Below are 24,424 nucleotides of genomic sequence, written 5' to 3' on the forward strand. Positions count from 1 at the left end.
ACTGAAATGTGAAACATGGAGTTTTTGTGAGAGGAACTTTATTATTGATGTAACCATTGTTTTTTTTTTTTTCATTCTAATTCTAATTTTTATTTATTACTAGAGCATTTTTTCTTTAAAAAAGCTCACTCTATGTTCCCCACTTGAAACTAATTTTCATTTTCTCTTGCTTCTTTATACTGATTTTTCATCATTGAAAAGTGAAAGTGCTTCATACAGAAAAATGCTACCCTTTTGTTGAATGCGTAAAATTTCTGCTTTCACTCTTCCCTGAAAAGAAAGAACCACATCTTCTCACAGACATACACTTCAAGTCTTTAGCTTATTCTGTTCATTTAAAGTCATTGCTCTTATATATTGCAAACTGTAATTGCTTCTAGCAATATAATGCCTTGCCTCACTAACATAATCATAATGCAGTTACTAAATAATTTTTTTTTACCTGACATTATCATCTTTGGATAACTATTATATTGGGTATTAGTATAATTTCCTTTTTGTACAATTGTAGTTTGAATATGTGTAGAATAGAACTGGCTTCTATCTGCTGAGCAATTAAACGCTATATTATTAACAGGATAGTCTATCAGTAAAGCCTGTTTACTTGCTGAATTAGTGTTCAGCAGAGAAGCAGCTGCAGCCCAGAGTGCTCTAGGAAAGACACATTTCATCTAAAATGATGTAGGCAGCATGCTTCCTTTATGAGGTGTGGTATCCACTTCCTCTGTTATTAGAAGGTGATAATAGGGCAGGCAATCCAGCAAGGTTTAACTGCCTAAGAAGACAAGGAAGGATATCAAAACATCCTCCCTTTAACTCATATTCAGAAATTCTGCTGATCTAATAGAATGATAATAAAAGCTGGCATTTAGATTATGACTCTCATCTCAAAATCTCATCCCATGCAGAAATCATTTCTCCCTTTTTTAATAATGCAATTATCATCACTGGGGTAGGAGCCAATTACTTTTAAAGAGCCCAGTCACCTATCCAAATATCCTTTTATCACCATCCATACAACAATACATATGAGTACAATACAATCAATAAATCAAGATTGTTACAAGATCTGAGGTTACTGTCCAGTCTTCTTTTGTATAAGACTCATGCTGACTAAAATGATTATGAGACCTATTTTCACACCCTTACTATTCATGGTCCTATACTGGACAGTGGAATCACAGATCCCAAAACTTTATCATGAAAACATATCAGTAGGTTTCTATACTCTATTTCCTTGAGATAAGCTAAGACACTTATCTGTCTTAGACAGCCCACTCCAAATCAATTTCTCCAGTTCGAATTCTTACAGCATTTACATCAAACAATTTCTTGCTTCTTTATGCATTATCATGAGCTTTATTTATTTTAATCTCCCATTAAGAATAAAATAATTTGAGATATAAGACTGTATCCTGTCCACCTTACACCTACCAGGTTTTAGATTTTAGTAGGTTTTCAATTGATTATCAATGATTAATAAATTAAATGCTCTGGGGAAGAGTTCTATACCAGTTGGCTTTTATTTCTTTGAAATGTATTATTCCATTTATGTATTTCAAAGCACAGTGAATGTGAATTGTTGCAAAAAAAGAAAGTGTTTCTGTGGAAGTGAACAGACTTTTCAAACTAAATCATGTCCGTGGGCTACTTGAATGGAGGACTTCTGAATAATCATGGTTTATTCCACACTATAATTGCTTTATGACTTTAATTCCAAGGATGTCTAGAACAAATCCATTCATTTTAAGAATAGAGGTTAAATGCACTTTTAAAATCAAAAGTATTAAAACGAGATAAATTTGTAAAGTTAAATCAGTTGCCTACAGCAAAAAAAAAAAAAAAATAGTGTAATTTTTTTTATTGCTCACTTTGCTGTCATGGAATTGAACCTTATTTTTGTCATGCAGGCAGGACTCCACATTTAAACTATTGTTGATGGCAGATGGGAAGAAAGGGAGACAGGATAAATCCTTAGTAGCGTTAGTTAAAATTGAAGCAAACTAATCCTGCCACCTTGGGCCAAAAAATAAACATGGCTTTGAAAGAAGGATAAGTGCTTCCTAAATTATTTAGTTCTGTACCATAATTAATATACCACACTATTGATTCAATTAAACTAAGTTGCCTTCATACCAGGGAAGGCCCAGAGTTAATTAGCACTGTAGCCCTAAGCATTTCGATTACACTGAGAAAGTAATTTGGTGGTAAATGCATGTTTATCTGTTGTAATTTCAAAGACCTTAGCTATATGAGCAATTTCTTATCATTAGCATTTTCCCCACACCCCACAGTAGCTCTCTCTTCTATAACTATATTAAGTTAGGGTATCTTACTTTTAAATATTATCTATGCTGAGAGTGGTGAGAATTAAACAAATGTGGCTGTTTTTAATATAACTTTAGAGCTCCATGGAGAATTGGTAAAACCCCCTGGATGAAAAGGATCTTTCTGCTCACTCATTTCCTTTTTATCTTTAACATTTATTGAACATCTACTAACTGAAAGGGAACACAAAGAACACAAAAGGTAGCACTAAATGTGAGATCTATGAGTCATATGCTATTCTTTATATTCCTAGACACTTCCCCCCCCTCCCCCCCCGAAATACCACTGATTGCTAGTTCCGCCTTCCAAAGTTCCAGGCACAAGTGAAGAAAAAGTTCCAGAACACTTTTCTCGAATGGTGTTCTTCCTCTACTTCTGATCTTCCAGTCACTGGAACGTCTACCCTTGCTCTCTAATCAACTTCCCCTTGAACCCTGACATTAATTTTCTACTCAGTTTTTAAGGGGATTTTTTTCTTTTAACCAGACTGTCCATGTGACCCTACTCCATCCCACCTGCTAATCACTCCAATGACTTCCTGCTGTACATCAAGTCCAAACTCTCGAATACGATAACCAAAAGTCCTACTTACAAGTGAAAATGAATCTGCAGCACATCCAGGCTGGCAGATTACACATTTGCAAAAGCCAGCTGCATACTTAATTATATGCAATCTCTTTTACTCTTCTCACTGTGTCCTCTCAGCCTGGGTTACCCTCTTCCGTCGCCGCCCCCTCTTCACTGCATAGAATCATTTTATTCAGCGGTCGCCAACCTCACCCTCAGCCTACCCTGAATCTCTTGGGCTGAGTCGCATGTGCTTTTTGAGGGTCCATAATATGATATTCACACCTCCAGCCTTGCTCTTTGCCACTCCAGTGCATCTTTGTGTGTGGTGTGTCTGCCTCACTAGATGAACAGCTCTTAAGAAGAAGTCTGTGCAGATTTATCTGTCTATCTATAGTGTCCACTACGTCATCTGGCTCATCACGTGGTCTTAAGAAATGCATTGTCCACATACTTAAGAGGAAATGATCTATTTGACATACATAATAATAATAACCTATTAGTTTATCTTGCCTAAATGCCAGGCACTTTGCTTATATTATTTTCTATAATTTTCCAAATCACTGTAAAATATTTCTTTTACATGACATCTAGGAAATTAAAGTTTCAGGGACTTAACCATGTGTTTCAGAGAAATTTGAACTCAGGCAGGCAGTGGTTCCCGAGCCAACACTCTTCTTAGTCATTCCCCTGTAGAAAGTGATAACCTAGACCATGTCACATAAAAGCCTGAGCTTTTATCAGCATGCTGCAAGTAAATACATTTAATATTCAAAAGATCAAAGCAATACTACAGTCAGGAGGCCCAGGCGAAATTATATAAGAAAATTTAGGCTTGAGTCTGATTTTCTCTTCTGGGTTCAGATTTTCTCTTTCTTCTCCCAGCTGACTCCTTCTGCCCCTTCCCATGCATTGTTAACTTCACTTTCATAGCTCCGTGGAGAGTATTTTCGCAAATTTTCAAGTGTTTTGTTTTTACATCTCTTCTCATTTAATCTCTGAAGATAGAAATGGCTCGATCTTCAAAGATGCTGAAAATTTCGGTGACCTTGACCTCACTCTGTGCATTATCTTTTGGAGAAAATTAACCAGATAAACATGTGTTCTCATAAAATCAATAGCTGGCATATCACATCTTACAGTGACCTGTCAAAAGGAAGAGCTACCATAAATCCAAGCATCTGTAAAATGTAAATTTAGAGGGCATAAAAAGCCTGTGTGATAATACAAAGCAGAATTTAATTAGAAGAATATAGGGAAAATGGAAAGAGTTATGCACTAACTATAAATTTGAATACACTTAAAATAAAGCCCCTTATTAAAGTAGCTTCTCTCTCTTTTGTGTATTGTCTAGTACATTTTCTAAAGAGAAGCAAAAGACAATCAGCTATGTTTTGAGATGGAAAGGCTCTTCAAATCTTGCTTACAGTTGGAGAACACACGGGGCAAAATGCACTTTTTCTACCTTCCAGATCTGGAATCCAGACTAAATGATTTCCTTCCTATTAAAATCTACTAAGAAAAAGCTTTACAATGATTTATATCTTATTTGGGTATCTTATCATTTAGATAGATAGTTTGCATTTCCAGGTTACTTTCTCAGCTAAGTATGAAAATGAATTCTCAGAGTTCCACTTCTTCGTGTTATTCTAGAAAAATTGCTTTCAAAATCAGTGATGTTTTTACTGTCAAATTCGATATTCAGTTACTTATTTTCTTAGCAACATTCTATAGCCTTATAATTTGTTGACTCATTGTTTTTTTTTTTCAATACTCCTGGATTTTTGATAATTTTCTTTCTGATTTCTTTCTGTGATTCTGTTCTTTAGCTCATTCTTTATGAATGTCAGGGTCTCTTAGGCTTCTTTTCCCAGCCCTTTTGTCATTCTATACATTTCCTCTGAATGATGTCACCCAAGTGTTGGCTTTCTTTCATCATCTGTGTTATCAGTGACCCTAAAATATGAAACTCCATCCCAAACTTTTCCCTTGATCTGCAGATACACATCCCTTTTGGGCTTCCTAGTCACATGCTCTATTACTGTCCCAACTGAATATTACCTGAGTCTCATACATTGATACCCGCCCCATCCCCAAATTCCTTCCCCCAGACTTTATGTTATAGACTTTATTTTGAACTTCCTCAATACTTGGAGCTTTTTCAGAGAAGCAGAACCAAGTTCTGTTGTAGACCTATGCAAGAGGACACAGAGCTCTGTGATGCTCTAAATTCTCAGTGACTTGGTCGTTATATGGAGGGAGGCTAACAAAATCAACTTGGCAGCCTTCTGATCGAATGATCCCAAGTCAGATACAAGGAAGTCACCTAACAATAAGAGTTGAGAGATATTTACTTTTTAAGGCAAATAAGAGGACATCCCACAGTTCAAAGTTACATTTTACTCTTGGGTCTAGATGCCTTTGGTTGGAAGTTGTTAAGTAGTCAGAACAGAAAGACTGACAGAGAAGGGGAGGAAAAATCAACTTGCTGTTCCTTAGGATGACAGCCAGCACCACTGAACCATGGAGATTTCTTGTCTGTATTTTTAATGTGTTCCAAGGCTTTGAAATGGGATTTCCTGAATCTAAAATACCAGATGCCTATAAACCATTTTGTTTGTCAGAATTTAATGGCCTCCCTCTGTGTGAAGGTAAGGTAAAAGGAGTGAGCTCTTCGGAACTTGATAGCTCATTTTGAGCTGGCTTTTTTCTTTCTTTTTTTCTTTTTTTTTTATTACAGCCTTGCCCTTTCTGAAGCACCTGTCCTGATGGCTCCATGGTTTTTAACATGCAGAAGCAATGCTAAGAATTTACAATGTGCCCTCCTTCTGTATAGCTCTGAGAATTGGAAGACAAGTATCAGGTAAATAGAATAAAGGGAGTTTTCTGGGATCTCAGATTTGATTGTTTGTCCTCAAATTTAGAAAGAAGTGATAGAAAATTTCTCTTTCCTTACATTACAGAAGTCCCAATTCCTACGTGGCTAGCTCTGGTTCATTTAATTTTATGTTCTGAAGCCCACAGCGGTGTTAAATACCATACCCAAGCAGAATTAAAAGTTTCTTACTCCTTTTAATTAAAACCCAGATTTATAAACTATTTACTGATCAAAGATGACATTTACAAAGTTTAATGAGAGATTTTGATCTTCAAATAGTAGTCTCCTAGTAGGATGATTCATTACCTAACATTTAACGGATTCTTCTATTATTTGCCTTGTCACCAGACTGTATCATCTTCCATTGGGCCCTAAACAAAAGGTAAAAGTTAAACCATTTAAAAAGAATTTAAATAATGGTTTAATATAGAAATTAACTGAACAAGCTCAATCCCATCTGATCTTGAAAGCTAAGCAGTGTCAGGCCTGGTTAGTACTTGGATGGGAGACCACCTAGGAAGACAAAGTGTTGTAGGTGTAAACAAATAAATAAATAAATAAGGGATTGTAAGCTGACAAGGTCCTTGCAATCTGTGAGGACAATCATGAGTTGCGTTGCCTAAAAAATAAATGAACAAATTAGAAATTAGCAGAATGCTTCATCTATGCTACTAGCTATTCGACATCTATGCTGCGGTGGGAACTGCCAGGAAATTTTTAGGTATGGAAAGCCAGTCTGCCTATTTAGAAAGACACAGGCCCAGTTATTACAAGAATTCTATCATGGCACTTAACTTTCCATTTTGATAAAAGTATAGTTCTAATACCATTTGTTTTTCCACCACTGTGTCCAGACTGTTTGAGGTTGGAAATTTGAATTCCACTGTCTTCTAGTTTCAGAAGTTGTTTTATTAGGAAGTTTTCTCCTAGTACCACCTCTAAACATTTGTCTGTACTTATTTTATCTATGCATTCAGCTATACTCTTCTTACTGGGGTGGAGAGGGAAAAAAAATATGATACTTAATTAGTTCTGCATTCCTATCAGTGTTATTCCTAACTTAAAATACCATAAAAAGTAATTTCTTGTCAGAATGCATTTTTATTGAATTTTCTCCTGTGCTTAAGTTCAGTGGCAAAGCCTGGTCTCAGAGTCTTGCTTCAGTGTCTACTCGCTGGCACACATTATTTGTATCACATTTCAGGAAACCATCAGTGGAGCTCCCTTGCTTCCTTCAATTAAAGAAGCAAATCTGTGAGCCAGATCTTATGTTCTAGGGCTGTACAAATAGATGTGCTATTTCCTGGTAAATGAAATGTACCTTTCTTGTACGTTGTCCTCATTTCTTTCCTTCGCTTCAGTTTTAAAGAAGTGCAGGAAATTTTATTTCTGGAGGATAACCTTCCTGGAGTTTTGATGATATGTTGCTTTGAAATAAAGACCTCTACAGACTGTTCATAAACATCTGATTTTCCATAATTACTACCAGAGAAGGAAAAGCAAGATCCTGTTTATATAGCAGATAAAGTAAATATTAAGTGCTTCTGAGGCCAATATCAAGTTATTTACAATTCATCAACCAGAACATTCACATCTTATGTCAATAGATCAATTCTGCTATTAAATAACATATCAAATCATATATAAATGCCTGCATTTTCTAAATATCTCAAATTAATCTTCTAAAACTCAATTAGGAATAATGTCACTAACTAATGGAGACCTAACAGCAGAAGTCTGTTTTTCTGCAGCTTACTATGTCTGAATTATACCAATCAACCCTTCTCTGTTTTAAAAATATGGTCAGCTATGAATGTAAAAAGCAAAGAAACCGTATCTTGCCAAAAATTGTTGATAATGCCTTCCACTTTGATTATTTGAGACTATGAGTATGTAGTATAATATTGAAACAGGTGTTTTGATTTTAATATTATTAATGCTTAATTTAATTAATAGAATATTTCAATAAAATCTTACTTATGTTATTCAGAGTCTGAGAAAGTTTAAATGTACTATGATAGTGTCACTGTGAAACAATTATGAAAGCAAGTAAAACCAGGAATAAGTACTTGATTTGATTAAGCAAATATGCCAAGTACATGCTGGGCACTATGAACAAACTAAAAGACAGGGTTCTTTCAGCGTTCTAGAAATCAAAATGACTGTAAAAATAAAAGCTTAACCACAAAGGAAAGTATAAGAGAGCCATATAGCGTAATATAAAATCACATGGGAAAAACATGGGCACCACATTTCAGAGAAGAAAGAGTTGTGTGCAGTCACTCAGGGAAGTCTTCTCTGACAGTAGCTGTCAAGGATGGTACAGTTTAGATAGGCCGAGAGGAAAGGGAAAACCACTCCTCGTTGGTTATTTGTACTCGATGGCATGAAGGAGTCTGCATCTGCCTGTACATTCAGAACCACTACATTATATAAAGTTTAAAAAAAAATTAAATTAAAGACAAACACCTTAGCACAACATGTTAGCTTCAGTCTTGACTTGAAATTTTTAGAAACATTTACTTTAAACGTTCACCTTTTCTACTATACTGGTAAACTCCCTTTTACTCCCAGTTCTTTCCTAGCCGGCCTGTCCTAACTATTGAGGAAACTAAATCATTGATGTAGCATTTAGTAAGTATTTCAATGGTTTCCTTGGCTGTTCACGGTCGCTGTTGCTCTAAATGAAACATGAGAGGGCCTAAGAGTTTTTTCAGCCATTTGCCTCAGCCCCACCAGGATTGTTTGGCAAAATGCAGATCTGGACCTATGTCTTCAGAGATCCCGATTCAGTGGATTCAGTGTGGAGCCTAGGAAACTGCCTAAAATCAAAATGAGACAGAGTTCACTTTTTAAACTACAGACTCCTCCATTTTGCATTCTTTGTGCCATAGACCAAGTGTGTTATTGTTGTTGAGTTGGAAATGACTTGGGACATCTCATTAAAAAAGAAGAAGAAGAGGAAGAGGCAGAGGAAGAGGGAGGAGGAGGAGGAGGAGAAGAAGAAGAAGAAGAAGAAGAAGAAGAAGAAGAAGAAGAAGAAGAAGAAGAAGAAGAAGAAGAAGAAGAAGAAGGTGGTCAAAAAGAATACCCTGCTAAAATTTTTTGAGTTTGCTTAGGATGTGATAACGATGTCTTGCTTGCCCACATAACAACCAGCTCATGAGCAACTGCTAGATATAAAAACATCACATGAATGATTAGATCAATTCATTTATGTTTTCCACATTAATATTAATGACACTAAAACATAAGGAAACATATTCTGTATCTTCATGCACCAAAACTCTTTTCTAGATGTAAGAACAGTCCCACTGGAATCTTTCCAGAATAAAGTTTAATTCTTATATAATCAAAGTGTTTTATAGATCAATAATCCTTATCGGTCTATCATGCATAGTAAGATTATTGCTCTAGATTTACTTTTTAAAGAAGGCAGGATAATGTAAAAAGAAAACTAATCTATTGTGGATTCCAAGATGTTTAATGACAACATTTTTTTTTAATAATGAAAAATTTCTATATCCATTAAATTTATGGGTCTATCTCTAGTACAGATTCTCTCATTTTAGAAAAGCTGCTTCTTCTGATTGAGGGTTTACCTATTTTCACTGCATTTATAGTATTTATTTCCATTATGAATCCTCTGATGTTGCATGGGATAAATTCTTGGTAAGGGATTTCCCACATACATTATTTCCATGGAAGTCTGCCTATATATATGCTCTGATGTTCAGTTTGACATGATATGTGTTTAATGTGCATTTTCATGTGTCTCACATATGTAGGATATCTTTTTTTTTTGTAGCAACTATCTGCTTTATAATATGATTTTATCTGATTTTGAAATTGGTCTCATGTTTCCAGATAATTTTTTCTCCTGAGGAATTGCAATTTGCTTCAGTTTTCTAAGCAATAGGCACAGCCTCAGAATTCTCCTAATCTGAAGAATTCACCTTGTGAAAGCTTCTCATAATGCTCATTTCCCAGAAATGCTCTACTATGATAATGGTTTCTCAGTTTCAGATAATTTCTCATTATGGAATGAAGCAATTGCATTTAATTTTTGACTGAGGTCTGAGGATTCAATAGATGTGGATACCAAATTTAGGTTCCAGAACAAAACACAAATATTCGAAGCAAATGACATATTGATATCTTCAAATTTATTAATGTCTTTGATCACCTGAGAAATATATAAACATGTTTCAGAGACAATTTTATGAATCGTATTTCTTTGAAGTCTGGAGTCTCTCAAAAGTGGGAGAGTGTGGAGTATTTACTATTCCAATTAAAGCCTGGTGAGGGGGACCTTCAATGCAAGTATTATATAAATAAATATGTCACACTTGCTTTCGAGAAGACAGGCCATTCTAATTATTGCACCGGGACTAAGCACTTAAGTAGAGATTTTAATTGCAATTAAAAGTCCACTTAAGACTTTACCAGATAATGAGAAGTGTGAGCCTTTGGAGTTCTTATTCAGGAAATGAAAAGAATATCCCTACTAGGAGAATATTCCAAAAGAATAGTGAGAGAGAAAATAGAATTGCGTATTGATTATGTCTCTTAACATTTGTCATAATCAACGTATAGCTTCCATGAATTTTGGATGCATCTCTTTTCATTATCTGTAACAATCCCATGCCCTGATTTGATGGTCAAATCAAGGAACTGTACAGTCTAATGAACAGGTTCCACGTGGTTCTTTTTCCTGGGTAAATTTCACAGGCAATTTAATAATACCGAATTTCAGAACTTGCAAATGTACTTTTCTTTTCTGTGTTACATCTTAAGGTTTTGCTTTTAGATAAGGAAATCCCAAGACGCCTACTAGGAAAAAAGTCAGCCCAGAGTATTTTGTTGCCCTTTTATCTTTGAAAATTCAAGGTAAATATTATACTAATGGATTCTAGACTTTTCCTGAAAGTGGAAGTCTTAATTGGTTCTGTGAAGACTATGCCTTGATCCCAGCGTTAATTCATTTCTTTTGGTCTATGAGGTCAGTGTAAAGAATGGTGCCCATATCTGCCTATCCACAACCAGTCTCAGCCAGGTCAAGTGACAACATTCACTTAAATGTTACTTTATTTTGGACACAAGGGACAATATTTTTTTCCCTGTTATATCATTGAAACATAGGAAATAAGCCATCCAATTTTCTAACCAAAGAGAAACTTCAATAGGACGTGCTGTTCCCTGTTATTACAAATATACAAATTCTCTTCTCAGAAAAATACTCATAAAACCTTGTAGCACATTATTGAACAAAAATAAGATACAGTCACAGTCTGTTAATTCCTTCTGCTTCCACTAAGCAAAGAGGAAATGAGTACATGTTCTACTGGAGGATTTTCAAATATAGTGACCATTTTTTCTTCCTCTTTTTCCTTCATAAAGAGATTTGGCTTTCTGAAAAGATCTCTATCTTCAGATATTGTGGTCAAAACTTGTGCTAAGGATAACCACATCCTCACTCTTGTTTAGATATTTTGTCTTTACCCAAGCCTCGGGAGACCTGTTCTGATGGTCTAAATCTGTGGTATAATATGAATTTAGAGAAATTGCTTAAAGTTATAAGAATATGTATACACACACACTCACATACGTACATATATATGTATATATATATGTATATATATATATATATATGATATAATGCTCCAGATTGTACCATGTTTATTTGTCAAAATTAATTTTGTGAAAACTAATCTCAATGTCTTCTCTAACTGCATGGATATTAGTGGAGTCATTGAAAGTACAACCACTGAGGGCAGTTCACATTTTCAAAGGTTAAAGAACTTCCAAAGATTGAAAAGTTCACTAAATATATTAAAATCATGTTATTGGCCAAAGTTCTATTTCAGGAGGATTTCTGAATCTCTGGGACACAGACTTCTAAATCATCTTGGCCAAACAATCTTCTTACTGAAACTTGACTCTAAAGAGATAGAGTATGTCCAAAGGGCAGATTCTGAAATGAGATTTCCCACTGGACATGAAACATGATCTATATCAGGAAGTCAATTAAATTTAAATTAAATTGGATGATAAGTTTTCTATATCTATCAATAATGTTATGAAATTCTGTTTCATAAACTTACTGTATTAGTCAAGGTTCTGCAGAGAAATAATAGGATGTCGTAATAGGTAATTTTGTGTCAGCTTGATTGGGTCACAAGATGCCCAGGTATCTGGGTGTGTCTGAAAGTAGTTTACCTGAATCAGTGAACTGAATAAAGCAAATTGCTTTCTCCCATGCAGGTGGGCATTATTCAATCTGTCAAGGGCCTGAATAGGAAAAACAAAACAAAACAAAACAAAACAGAAACACAGTGGAGGAAAAGATAATTCTCTTTCTCTTCACCTAACTATTGTTCTGGGACATTACTCTTCTCTTGCCTCTACTGCTCTTTGATCTCAGACTTTTAGACTCAGACTGGAATTTAGACCATTGGTTCTCTAGCTTTCAGACCTTTAAACTACACCCCTGGCTTTCTTGGGTCTTCAGCTTGCATATGGCAGATTGTAGGACTTCTCAACCTCCATAATCACATGAGCCAATATCTTTTAATAAATCTCTAATTACTTGTTATTTTTCTCTGGAGAACCCTGACTAATACAGATATCTACATATAAAGAAAAAAATTATTATGAGGAATTAGCTCACATGATTACAGAGCCTGGCAAGTCCAAACTTGCAATGTGGGCTGGTAGGCTGAAGGCTAAATAGAGGCAGTGTTTCAGTTCTAGACCAAAGGCTGGGAGGATGGAGAATTTTCTCTTGCTCTAGAAGGTATGACTTTTTGTCTCTTCAAGCCTTAGATTGGATGCAGCCCACCCACATTATGAAGGACAAGCTGTTTGGCCCAAAGTTCACTTATTTAAGTGTTTATCTTAACCATAAAAGTCTCCAAGTTGACACATAAAATTAGCCATTACACTTAGCAGAGGTGGAAGATAGAACTATTGTGTTATGATCAATTATTAAAAAGAATATAAATAGCAGAACACATAGAATATTTAAGAGCAGAAAAACTGAAATTGCATGCACAGAATTTCTGGCTGCTGTTATCAATTTTGTTTTTTTGGTTTGGGTTTTGTTTTGTAAGGAGAAGTTGGAAATGATCAAGTAAGATCCCTTTCAGCTCTAAAATTCTAAATGATGATGAGTTCAGTGGCTATAAATAATATAAAATTTATAGGAAATTACAGGTTTTATAATTTATAAATAACAAAATATAAAAAATTACTTTTGCATGGTCAACACTGAATTATCTGGAAACTACTGATGCAATTTGCAAATTATCCAAAATGCTTCTTTTCTCTTTTCATCCATATTCTACCTTTCGGATAAGGTGGAATTTATCCAAAATGGACCTTAACCTTGCTGCCAGTCTCTTCCTGTAAATGAAGAATTACCTGAGAGATAAAATTACAATCAACTTTTCTACTGATGATTTTTCTATGTTGTCTATGAATTTTCAATTACAAACTTTTGACTGCACATTACCATAGATGATTGGTAGTTTATGTACTCTACATGGAATAATGAAAATATTGAATTCAAAAAATTATTTGAAAACCAAAGAAATTGACACTATCTAAAAATTCATAAGGCTTGAATGATTGACAAAGAAAAGAAAAGGCTTGTGTACTTTCCATTTCTAGCAATATTCATTTATTTTCTGTATAAAATGTTTTTATGAACCATATTAGTATTGCAATAAGATATTAGATAGCCTAAAGGAGACATTTTTTTAAATTTATACCTGAGTACTCACTTTGACTGATGTGTCCTTTTAGAATATTTGAGTAAATCTTCAAGATAATAGATATTAATGCAGAAAGAGCCCATGAACCAAATTTTTTTCTTATTTTCTTGGAAGCGCTCTGTGCTGAATAAATCTTAAATGTGATGAAATTTTTAACCTTCTTTTCCTTAACTGATGGAATTTCCAGTTTGTACTTATTAACTGGTATTTAATAATTTAATTATCATCCTTCGTATTACATAAAATGCATTATCATAAGAGATAGATATTAATTTTATCAATACATCACTATACCAAGATGAAATTACAACAATAACAACAGCAAGTGATCTGGCATTCCCTGATAAATAAAATAGTTAAAACCTGAAAGTAAATCACACATGATTTCTTTAAAAATATATTTTGGTTATTTTTGCTGGTTTGCAACTAGTAAACAGTAAGTTAGGTAAGGTTTGGGGGAGGAGCACCATAATTTATTAATATTATGAATTATATAAAATACTCAGTAAACATTTAGAAAATCATATAAGAAAGGACACATTTCAAACCCTTCTAAAATTATTTAAAAATAGTTGCCAACTAAATAAATAGACAAATTTCGGTTCTAGTTGAAGATTTTAACAAATAACCTCTCAGTAACTAACAAGTAGACAAAAAAACAGAGCAGAAACTTTATTATTTGTTTCTTTAGCTGGCATAACTGTAACACCAAAACCTGAAAAGACGTATAATTCTAGATTAATAAACCTGGATGCACCAACCTTTTAAAAGAGATTAGACTACAATAAACTTCTGTTCTTTTGAAATAATACTGAAGACGTTTCTGTCTTCCTTTGATGAAGGTGCATCGAGGTTTTGCTCTGTTGCCAATTGACTGTGAATCTCAATAACTAATTAGCAGCTTTCCAAATCATAATTAATTAGTATGGAATTAATCTCTACCGACTCAATTTTTTACCTCATGGTACTTCTGAATGCATTGCTTTTATTTTGTTGTTTATTCAACATTTCAACATGCTACACTAAAATGACATAATACATTAGTTGGAACTTTCCAGCTTTCAAGATCTTGGAGAGATAGGAAATGCTATTAAATTTAACCAGTCGTGATTCCGATATATAATGAGGTTCTTATTTTCCAGTTGAAATCACAATCAGCTTTTTAGTTTCTCTGTCTAGAATTTAGGTTAACCTCCAAGGGTTTAAATCAATGTCCAGGTTGACTAAAGGATTGAAGGTGATTCATATTTAAATTACCTCATTTAAATTAAAAATGGTTAATAAGGAAGCTAACTCTCTAGATACCTTGGGACTCACATTTCTTCCAAAATGGAACAAAAATAATGAGAATTATTTTTTGTTATGTGTTATTTTTCTTGGGGCAAATAAGCAGAGATGTTTGATTAAGAAAGAAATACTTATAGAAATATTTTCAATTTTGACAGAGTTAATAATTGCTCTCTTTTTTGTGGAGTTAGAAACCCTCAGAGGATTTAAGGAATCCTCTAACACTCAGCTTCACACAATGCACCTACGCATTCATGTGAAACACAATGCAAATAATTTCAGGCATCCTTAAGTTCATTCACAAAAGAGGCCAGATCTCAAATTAAGATGTGCTAATTTAGACCTTCCTTTCCACATTTTAAAACACTGATTAATAGAGGGTTTTTAAGATGAATAAACAGTAAAAGTAAATATTACCTTTTCAAGAAATACTGTGACTTAAAGAAAAATTCTCAGTTCAATTAGAAAATCATTAGAAAAATAAACATAGAAAGATAACATTTTGATAGTAGACCTAATTCAACTACAAGTTTGCCATATGACAACAACAGCACAAGGCTATTATAAGAAATAAGTGAAGAAATTCCTGAAATATGTCTCACCATGACAGGCATATTGACCATTTCCATAAATATTTGACAAACCTACATAAAGCAGATAATAGGGCTCAGGTCATACTCATCAACAATTCTACAGAAAAGCCACCTTTACATTCACAACTTGACCTAGAGAATTCCTTCAAGGAATTTCTCTCAGAGGCGCTGACACAAAGTATCACTGAAGCAACAAGTACCAAAGTATAAACAAACAAAACTAGGACTCTTGAAATCTTAGGAACTCAATAGATTTATTTAACCAATGTCACATCCTATCCATAGTCGAAAAGCAGAATTCTTTGGTCACATGATGAAACATTTGGGATCAGAACCTCAAGGTTATAATTTTAGAATAGAGCTGAAAAAATGTGTATCAGTGCTTCCACTCAGCAGACATTCAGTGATTTGGAGCCAAGTTTCTATGACCGAGTTTTCTACGATAACATTTTGATGCCCTACAGTTGCCAGTTGCTTTTTTCTCACATACTAGCAGTCAAAATTCAGGAACTGTATTTGCCTAAATCTACATTGAGTGTCTGGGGCTCAGCCAGAGCTTGTTTTCTAGATCCATTTGTTCTTTTATCCTCTGAATAATATGTTGGGGCTGCCTATACCTCTGTTCTCATTTGACCTATTTTAGTTAAGAAGGCCAAATGAGATAATTTAAAAACAACAATGATCTACTTTTCTTTTACTTATATAAAGAATTGCTTTATGCTGTTAATTCTTTGCTACTGCTTTTACAATTTTTCCCTTCTTCCTTGTGAATCTGGTATGTGTATACTGTCACATGCTGACAAATTATAAACCCTTCACTCCACCCCCTCCTATACACATACACGAGAGTACATACTTCACTGTTGCTCTCCAGTCAGATACTTTTGAGAATATACCAGGCATTATGCTATACAATTCTCAGGCATTACTGATGTTTTACTGATGAAGAAATCAAGTCTTAGTTTCTTTCCCAATATCACAACCTATAAAGTGGTAGAGTCACATTTTTTTTTTTTCTAATATCAAGGCCCGGAGCTTATAATCTCTAAGTTATATACTTCTCTGTAGAATACATGTGGATACACACATGTGTTCTCCACACCTGAAATCCAGGAAGATTCAGAAATACATGTGCTTAGATAAGTAGCTTCAACAGAACCAGCACTTAATTAACCAAGAAGAAAACTTTCTCTGTTTTCTCAAAAGTCTGGGGCAACTCTCAGCTGGATCATAGCAGTGCAAGACAGAAGGTCTGCTAGGGATAAAGCTAAAATTTAGTGACATTATGGCCAAGGACTCAAGATTGTCAAATTCTTCCCTATCCAGTCTATCTTCCCTTTACTTCTCCATATGTTCTAAGGAATCTAAATGCAAAGAGCAATGGCAAAATGGGAAACCAAGAGCTGTTTAGCCACTAGCTGTGCAGCTCTAACACAAAGGTTTCTTAACACCGAGACTAACATTCCAGCTTAAGTGGGGTCTCATACGTAGCTCTTACCCCAGTTCCAACCAAAATATTTGTTAAGCCTTAGAAAAAATACAGTTCCCTAAGGTTGGCACTTAAGTTTACTCGCTTTTGTAATAACACGGAATCAACAGAGAAAAAGAAAAGAGAGAATCCAAAGAACCTCTGTGTGACTTATTGGTGCAAAAAACTGCAAGGGAGAGTGAGAAAGAGTGGAGGCTATCCCCCTAATAATAATCATCTTAGTCCACATGTCAAGGTCTAGCCAATTACAATATGAAAAAGTAAGTCCTCTGTTGTATATGACTCTGGGTATATGAAGAATTCGTATAAGATCCTTTGTAAAAAGAAGAAGGCTGAAAAATACACCCCCAACACAGATATACTCTATAGTCTAATCATTCATTTAGTCTTCAAATATTTCTGTTCCAGGCACTATTTCAGATCCCAGAGATATTTCAATAAACAAGTACATGTCATGCCATCCTCTAGACTATATATTAGTGGAAACGTGGGGTGTGTGTCACTATTATGTAAAGAGTAATTTAGAGAGTAATCATTGCTGGTAAAATAAAAATGGAAAATTTTACCCCATGGGGGAAAATCACAGGATTTAAAGTCCAGAAGCCTGAGTTCTTCAGATACACATCATCACTAAATGTGCTATTATTGCATAGTTAATGTAGGCTTTCATCTGTAAAATGTGAAGATAAAATTATGTAAAGATATAAGACTCATGAGAAACAAATATGTTATAGCTAATGTCAGTTGAGTTCTTCTGTTTAATCACTACTCTAAGCACATGACCTGTCATATTAATTTCAACCTTTTAGACAATCTTAGGAGGTAAATACTACTGCTATGCCTGTTTTACAGATAATAAAACTGAGATAGAAAGATGTTAGATAAAGTGTGAAGAGCACGCATCTATAAATGGAAATATCAGAAATTGAGCCAAAGTAATCTGTTAAACTTGAGCATAGCACTACAGTTGTTTTTATTTTTTTAAACAAATATAAAACTATATAAAATTATTTTTTGAAATTGCTGTAGCCAATTAATTTTTTGCAGTAATTTTTTTTTTTCCTGGTCAGGAGAAATCTACTTGGAGACCCATGAGGTCTCAGGATAGAGTTATGACCCCTTGTCTCTCTTAGCCAAGATTTAATTATCTCTAGTAGATTTGAGAGTTAGTTTTTAAATAGGAAGATGTGTTTTCCTTAGGACAGAAATCCTACTGAGAAGGGAGATGGCAAGTGAGATCAATATGCTTCAAAGTTTTGTTGTTGTTTGCTTTTTCGGTTCTTAAACTTTTCCCTGGTTAAAGTCTGCTTTTAATAACATGGAATTTGAAGTTGCTGTGTGCTCTGAAGAAGAAAGATACAGATGTAGGGGATATTAGAAGACGGAAGGAAAAGCAACACTTGATAAAATTAGCCTGAGGTTTGCCCAGTTGCCAGGAAGATAAAGTATAGTGTGGGAATATGAAAGCCAGATAACGCATGCACAACTCTTCAAAGAGATTTAGTTTTATTGCAGAGACCAAAAGTGGGTATAAAACCAATAGTCCTCCAATAAATAAAGAGAATGATGGGTTTAAATACACAATGAATGAAAAGAGAATCTAGAAATTAGAGTTGAAGTTGCCAGTTTTGCATGCTCTTACACATGTCTTCTAATGTAGACCTCCCAGTAGTAGTATCAGAAGTATTCATAAGTGGGGCATAGTGAATATAGGTTAGTGGAAGGTAGATGTGTCAGGGAACACCACACGTGTTATGTTAGACAGAACCTTCGGGACTAACTCACTAAACTCACACGGATTGCAAGAATATTAAACAGGAGCAGCATGAGATGTAGAAGCATAAATGAGGAAGTGCGATAAAGTCACGTGGAGCAGAGGATTCTTGGTGCTCGTAGCACAATGCGAAATTGAATACATTGCAAAGAGTTTTAAATTCCAAAGTAGTCTGAACCATAGCATCATTACCTGGGGCCACTGTTTTGGCCGAAAGGATTATCTTCCAAAAGACACAAGCTCAGCATCTGGGCACAGTAACACTGTGTTGCCCCAGTCTTAGACTGAGCCAAGTTTAGGGACTTACAGTCCTGGTTGTCTAGGCAGTGCCATCATTAAGAGACAAAGTACCATCGAGATTGAAAATGAGCAGATTAAGCATGCCTGTCACTCAAGCCGGCTGTGTGTGGTGGCTAATGCGGGCAGCTCTGCTCTATTTGAGCCGAGTCTCTTGGGAACAATTTAAAAAGTGTGACTTAAATGGAGTCACTATAAATGAGTCTGTACAAGGCAGGCTTTGAATATGTCATGTGGGAATCAGGCTGTTTGTGTCAGAGAACAGATGACGACCTGAGAGCTGGAAGTGGTGTCACACTTTAAAAGGAGGACATTCAGGCTTTAAAGTGTTTAGCGTTTCTCAGTATCACTTCAGAAGTGAAGCTAGTCTCCACTTCCAAGACTGAAGATATTTGTATACTAAACGTATGTTCTAATTTCTGATATGTGATATTTATCTCATTTAGAAATAACAAAGAAAACTCACAAAGCATGCTGGCAAGATGTGAGAAGGTAAATCTTTTAGGCCTGGGTTTTCAAGTAGTCTTTATTTACGGTGTATGCATGAAGCAATGAACTTTCTAAAAGTGAACTTTCCAGAATGTCTCTCTATGTAAATGAGCTCTCAGTACATCTTCAAAAGCAATTATGATTTAAAAAAAAAAAAAAAGGAGTTCATGATTTGGAATCAGATAATCTTGAATTCCAATCCCAGTGCTGCCATGAGCTAACTGTATAACCTTCAACAAGCCGCTTCACTTTTATAAACCTCAGCGCATTATCAAGTAATTATAATAATACATACCTACAGTGTTACTGAAGGGATTAAATAAGAAAGGATATAAAGGAAAAAGTCAATGGTACATAACAGGTACACATCAAATAACTCAGTCTGTCTGCTTATTCTAAAGTTATTACTTTAACCTCTTTTTGAAAATTTTCTAATCTAGGTCTTCCTCAATAATAATAATAATATTAATCTTTTTAATCCATAGTCATATTACATGTTTGAAAAAGAAATTAGTTTACTCAACAAGTAAATTAAAAACATCAGCACTTTTTTTCCTGAGCCCTTCTTCTATATAGGGAAATGTTCTTAGACTAGATTGCTCACCTTATTCCACAGTCTGTATTCCTGATGATTTTTGACCACTTCCCAATTCAAATCTCAGAAACAAATCATAGGCAGGCAGGTTGTAAAATCTGTCACCCTATTTATTACCAGGTTTGACTCAAATGATCCATCCTCTAAGTGGGTATTACCTTTCTACATCATAACTCAACAGGAATCCCTCCTAAAGATGCAGGATCAAAAATGGTGATTTTTATGATATGTTTAGAAAGAGGAGGTGATATAGTCCCATTGATAGTTCGAAACAAGTAACTGACCTCTTCCAGAGTCTCCAAATACTTTTGAAGAATTATTTATCAGAGAAAATGAAATTTAACTTAAACGACAGAAATCAGACATGATGACAACCATCTATGTAAGTGTAAGCCACAAAAATCAGAGGGAAGTATCAAAAACAGAATCCCAGAAATATTTCAGCCAGTGACAACAGCCATTCCTAGGGAAATGGTCAACCTCATGTATGCTTTTAGAGGGGAACAGTTTTTATCATTCATTCATTTTCGATTGCTGAACTTCTAGCACCTGGCTGGTCAATTTTAGAGACTATTATAGTGAATCTACAAATATTTGAGAGAAACAATTTGAGTACAGCTGGAATAATAATTCCTGACACCACTTGCTTCACTTCCATAGATGCAACATCCATGGTCAATGATGATGCAATTGAATGTTTTTATAGGTATCCTAACAGTGAGGGTGAAGTTGACTTTATTTTGAATTAGCTGCTTAGAAACAATGAAGGAAATCTCAATTAAAAACTTTTTTAAAGCAATAAAATATATTTTGTTTTTCTCCATTGTATTAAAAAAAAAACTGAAGAACTGGATTAATGAAGGCCTGGTGTTATGAATTATGATCCCAGCTGTACCCTGATTAGCTTGGAATCTCATCCATGACACCTAACATCTTTTGGCTTTCATTTCTTTGTAAAAAAATATATATAGATGGCAATTTATACCTGCTAGAATTGTTGCAATGATACAAAATAGATGACTATGTATTAGAGGACTTGGTACATAGAATATTCTCAAATCAAAGTGTATTCATAGGGAGGTTAGTAAGAGTGTATCTCAGATTATAATGCAGTGTTTTTTCAAGGGTTGAGATATTTAGGAAGTTTTAAAGGGGTTTTAAAATATGAGCTAAAGCCAAAATGCTAATGCATTATTATCTGTCTACATATGCATATGGAATATTATTAAATAAAATAACTGGACATTTATATAAAAATAAATGTTAAAGGAGGGTAGTTATTTAAGAAGATGGACTTTTATTTGATACCTGCAGGTTAGCATGTGCTTGTGTGTCTTGATTCACATGTTTCCACCCATACAGGATCACTAAGCATGCCCAGGAGGTATTTTGGCTCCATTTAGAAACAAACCTCTTAATATGAGTGCTCCCCATAGTATATACTATCATTTTATTCTAAGGAGAATTCCTGGTGAAGGGGAAAAATGCAAATCTTTGCTAAATTTAAGAATTTTTATAAAGCTAAAGTTGTCTCCTGCTAATACAGAAATATGTAAAAAATGTTATTTTTGCTAAAATATTGCAAAATGGCAGTAACTCTGAAAATAAAGCACCGCTTCTTAGCAAGGGTCTTGGAGGTAGATGGGAAGCTTTCCCTTCCTGACATGGGGTTATCACTATCAAGCACAACAGAAGACAGGGTCAAAGCAGGGCTGATAAAGATACAACAAGCCACTTTGAGATTCAGATAGTTTATTACTTACAGTGAAAGAAAGAATAGACAAAGGGGCCAGCCTTCTAGTCTTTGTTCCACGTACCATAAAGGATGCCAGTGATGACTGCAGTGCAAGATGTGGGATATATTCCACTGCTGAAAAGACAGATCTAGACTACAGCTAAGTGGTTATGTATTCTGCATCTCTACTCTGAGAGAGCTGGGGCAGGAAACCCCATACTTTTCAGAACCTAAGAGGCAATGAGAAAGTATCTAATGGCATTTTCCAGGATAGATAGGGAGGTGAGTGGGTGATGGCCTCCTAGCAGCTCCTCACAGGCCTTGCATGCTTTAGAGTTCTGGAAAAATCACAGGGAGTTCTAAGACTCTGATAAGCTGTCATGCAAGCCTTTGCCTGGGTGGTCTATGTGAATATGTACAAAATCACCAGGATGAAATGACAGATATCCTCCTACAATGACATATGTGTTGATCTTTCACAGTAAGAAAAGTAGATTATTTTGCATTCTCAACTCAAAATATCAAGGGTAGATAATATTACGATAAAGGTTAAAATCATAAACTTTTCACAAAAAGTTTTTTATCCATAATTTGACTATCATGAGCTAGGAATGAACTTTCAAAATTACTTAGAAAACTGAAATAAACTGACTGTAGCATTTTAAAAATGCATTAAAATGGTTTTGATATTGTCACTGAAAACCTTTATTATTTCCTTGTAAAATCATCCTTCCTTATCCTCATTATAATTCATCTAGAAATCTAACTGGAAGAAGCTAGAAGAACACATAACCACCAAAACTTTCAAGCAAGATTGACCTACACTGTCAAAAGAGAAAGACAAATAGGTCATATAGGAATCATTGGGAGCTAGGTTGGGATAAATTCTAGGCTTCTATCTATCTGACTCATCTAGCTACCTCTTTGGCAAGGTAGGTCAGGAGAAAGTAAAGGAACTCTCAGATCTGACTGAGACCTGTTCGACATTTATTTACATTGCTTAACCTGTGATGACAAGTGACCTTATGTGGGGAAGAAACTCAGGGTCTAGAAGCAGAAGACCTCTGATATTTCTTAGCTTTGTAATAGAAAATACCTTAATAGGGACACTTCTACCTCAGTTTCCTTATCTGCCACGCTACAGTGATGAATTTAAAAACCACATTATTAACCAGCTTTCTGCTTGGGTAGAGCATGGCATTTTTTTGAAATATTTGTTGCGGTGAGGAAGCAAACACTAAGGGAATACATACATACACAAAAAGTAATAATAATAATAATAATAATAATAAGATAGCCATTAAATCTGTTATCATGAGTAAGAAGAAGAGTTTATTCTGCTTCGGAGAGATAGGATCAAGTCAATAAAGGATAGGAAAAAGGGATGAGAGGAAAAAGAGGTAAGATGATTCTCTATCTACTACAGTATGACCCCCAATTTTCATTTAAATCTTTTAAGTTTCAAAAAATGTTCAGTGTGAAAAATTGCTTAAAAATAAACTTATATGAGGAATATACTATGGTTAGATTTCAATCTTCTTTTAATGAGTTAAAAAAAAGTAATATTTGACACTGGATACATATCATCAGAACCGAGGAGGCAATGAGAAAGTATCCATATCATCATCCATATGCTCCTTACATCTAGTGCTACAAGCTAACATTGCAGACACTTATGACTCCTCCAGAGGGATTTTTATTGGCTTTAGTCATACTGTCAATCAATGTGTATGACAGACTAAGCGCTGAAGAGTTAATGCCCTTGGAAGTAGCTCAGGGTCTTGAATAAATACCTTAGCCTTCTTACGTTAGCCAGAATGTCAACTCTAAGGCATATTCTATAATGTATCCAAGGGTTCCTCAGTATGGGTAAGCTCCAGTTGTCCACAGGGGTAACTAGCTTGGTTCTACAACCTTTATTGGCTTTTCCCTTCCCTGCTTCATTTTTCACTCTTCTACCAGTATTCTCTTGGATGAACTCCCACATAAATTATTAGACCTTAAATTCTTGTCTCATTATCTGCTTCTAAAATCAAAGTATGAGTTCATAGGGTGAAACTCACAAAACAGTACATAAATGCTAAGGGTCCAGGATGCAAATGTTACCATAAAAGTATACATTGCTTGAAATTCTCAGAAAATTAGAAAATAGGCATTGCACTTACACATGACAAACAGTGGCTTTTTAGCAAGTTCAACTAGGTCTATGAGAGGCATATCTGTCATCCGACTTACATTTCCATAAATCCTCATTACATTAGGTGGTTGTGAAGTTTATAATAAATGGGATAATGCATATCTAAGTGTGTTGTAAACTGTTACATTTATGAGAAATGTATATCATTTCTCAGAGTGATTTTCATATCAGATTAATTATTGAAATTAATATGGAATTAATTTTGATCAGATATATTTTATAGCTTTGATCTTTGCCAAGTTCATTCCACTTTTCCGCAGGTCTAAAAGAAAACATTCATTGTTACTCTTCCTTATTCCCGTTCCATAATCTGTTCTTTTTCTTATTATCAGAGGAGATCTGCACCTATAGAAGTTTATGTGTGAAATCCCTATGCTAAAATATTCAGCTTGGGAGTAGGTTACACTGGTGATTCTTTGT

This window comes from Rousettus aegyptiacus, unplaced genomic scaffold (assembly GCF_014176215.1).
Source record: "Rousettus aegyptiacus isolate mRouAeg1 unplaced genomic scaffold, mRouAeg1.p scaffold_m13_p_3, whole genome shotgun sequence".
Lineage (NCBI taxonomy): Eukaryota > Metazoa > Chordata > Mammalia > Chiroptera > Pteropodidae > Rousettus > Rousettus aegyptiacus.